Raw genomic sequence first — 3074 nt, forward strand, 5'->3', positions numbered from 1 at the left:
CCCTCATCAGGTATACAACAAGATGGAGTCCACAAAAGTGGCCCACCATTATCAAAATAATTTATGAATTTCAGTTTACAACAGTCTACATTGCTGGATTGCACAGCAGAAAATCAAGCTAACCACCTCTCTTAGCCCACCCTCTTGGATAACCAAATGGAGTCAGATGGGGCTGAAATTTGACATGCTTATAGGTAGGGTCCACACCTTTAAGAAACATATATTACATGGGACCAAACACCACTCTAAATATCCAAAAATCTAGCCTCAAGATGACCCAAAAATCTGTCCAGACAGTTCTGGACAGCAACATATAACTGAAAACAATAAATATAAACACTATTTAAAAAGGGATTTAATCTAAGAAAATCATGGTATGGACCACCCCAGTGGGCCCCATAAACATCCAGACTCTTCCCATTACAAAATACCCCTTTCATGTGCCCCATATAAGTGGATTAGGGGGCTTTAATGTCCAATGGTGGACTGTCATGGACGTCCACCCTCCATGGATGGTCTGGATATTTGTGGTCCACAAGGTGGGTCACACACTCATGATAAGAAGTTTATCTATAAAGGAAAAATAAGGATTCGGCCACAAGGGAAGGGTCTCCGCCACATCGAGGCTTTTCCCCTCATCACTCATGTATACACATTCCACTATCACAAGTTATACATGATCATAGGATTTCTACTTGAGCTCTATGGTAGAGATGCAATCTCCACCAAGGATCAAGGGTCTAGATGACCCAAAGATCCCTGATCAAAGAGAAAAAAAGCTATGTAGGGGTCCATAAAGAATAGCCTTTTGCATGGAACATGCATGCAAGTAAGATAGGCTATGAGCCCCATCCATGAAATCTTGGGGGCCACCACCATCATTTGATGGCCCCACAAGCTTCAACATGAAAGAAAAAGGGAAGAACAAGTAAAAAAAAATGAAAGAAATCTAAATTTACAATTACATGCACACCCACCTATAAAGTCTTCAAGCAAACACCTCCAAAATGGTCTTCGAGCTCCAAGGAAAGAGGTTTAATGGTCAAGATGCTAAACTAAGGGCTGGATTATGAGGTAGAAGGAAGGATGAAGGGCTGAAAATTGGGTAAAAAATTGCTAGAGAAGAAGAGAAGAGAGAGGGAGAGAGAGAGAGAGAGGGAGGGAGAGATAGAGAGAGAAAATGAGAGGTAAAAAGAGAGAATGGGAATTTCAAGGCAAGCAATCATCTCTCTCTTGCCTTGGATAGAGAAGAGCAATCATAGCAATAGAGAGTTAGAAACAATGTTGTAGGGTTAGTAGGCTTTTTAGGTTAGTGGGTGGTGTTTTGAGGATGGGTGGTGTAGGGATAGGGCCTAGGTAGTGTGTGTTTGTGTAGTGTGTTGGAGATAGTGCCAAGAGATGGGACCTACCTAGAAATTCATGCATACCACCCCTAGGTTGGCCATATGATCATGATCAAGGGTTAAGAAAATGAAATGCACACAACTTATGATCTACACGCCGAATGGACGCACAAGACACGGCGTCGGAACCGCAACGACGAAGCGGTCGCGATGGCATAGGTCTCAACTTGATCTGAGTCAGGTCTTCATAACTGGACTTACGGATGACCGCAAACACTGTCCAAAGGTCACGGGTCGTCGGGACTCGACCGGTAGGACCGCGGGACCAAGGTGGACGAAATGTATACTTACACACATATACACACATGCGAACTTGGGTCGGGTCTCACAATCCAAAAAGTGATAGGGATATAAATCTCAGGTGAACCACACCACATAAAAACAATAACGATTGGATATCCACCATTAAAATCCTCCTAAGGCCTACTGTACTGTTTATTTTACATCCAATCTATTGATTGGGTCATAAAGACCCAGATGAAAGGGAAAAAATAAATATCATCTTGATCCAAAGTTTTTATGGCCCCAAAACAATTTTAATGGTCAACGTTCATTCAACACTGTTTCCTGTAATGTGGTCCAATTTAGATCTCGATATACCTCATTTTTTCTCTCAAAACATAAAATGATCTATAAAAATAGATGGACGACATGGATGAAACACATACATCATTGTGGAGTCCACAAGCACCGAACACCAGCTGGTGACTGGGGGAGTAGCCAATCCGTCTCCTTATGTGGGGGCGCAGATTGGCTACCGAAAGTGAGACTGCTACTGAAGTGACGTCACCAAATTCTACACCATGATATATGTTTTATATCAACCCGGCCCGTCCATCCATCTGGAGAGATCATTTTAGGGTAATATCTAAAGAATGAGTCACATCTAAAGCTCGATCCAATGAACCCCACCACAGAAAACAGTGGAGAGAGTAATGTCACCGGCTACAAAAGTTTTCGATCAAGCTTTTATTTGTATTTTCCCTTCTTTAATGTCTTTTTTTACCTTTGAATCGGTTAGATTTTGAAAAAACATCATGATGATCCTTAAAAAGGTTTCAATGGTGGTCATCAATCTTCCCGCTGTTTTCTGTGGTGGGGTCCACTAAAGCTTTGGATCTGTCTCATGGCTTAAAATAATTTCTCCAGATGGATGGACACCATGTATACAACACATACATCATAGTGGGTCTGCAGGTGACATCACACTTCCGTAGCGAGTCTTGCTACTCAACCGTATCTAATCCGCGTCCCTCCGATGTGCACTCCACCTCCCTATCCTCTTGGGAACTTAAATAGAGTGGGCCGTATAGTGATGGGTACGTGAAATCTGCTCCGACCATTAGGTAACTATTAGAAATTTATCCGTAGGGCTAAGATAACAGGTAGATATAAGTCGTTGTCTCCTGCACACTAGTCCACAAACGTTATCTACGGTCTTAAGGTGGGGTTAGCTGAAGTGGGGCTGACCGTAATGTTTTGGTGAAATCCATCCCGATCATCATGTGAGTCACCCTGTTTTAATTGTATGGCCCAAAAATCTGCGCAATCTTTAATTCAAATAAGTCATTCCAAGGAAAATTCCTAGCTCCACATGAGGCTAAAGTTGTGTTATTAAAAGACTTAACCGAAGATGTCTCTATCATAATTGAGTATGTATGTGCTATATAT

This window comes from Magnolia sinica, chromosome 16 (genome assembly GCF_029962835.1).
Source record: "Magnolia sinica isolate HGM2019 chromosome 16, MsV1, whole genome shotgun sequence".
NCBI lineage: Eukaryota > Viridiplantae > Streptophyta > Magnoliopsida > Magnoliales > Magnoliaceae > Magnolia > Magnolia sinica.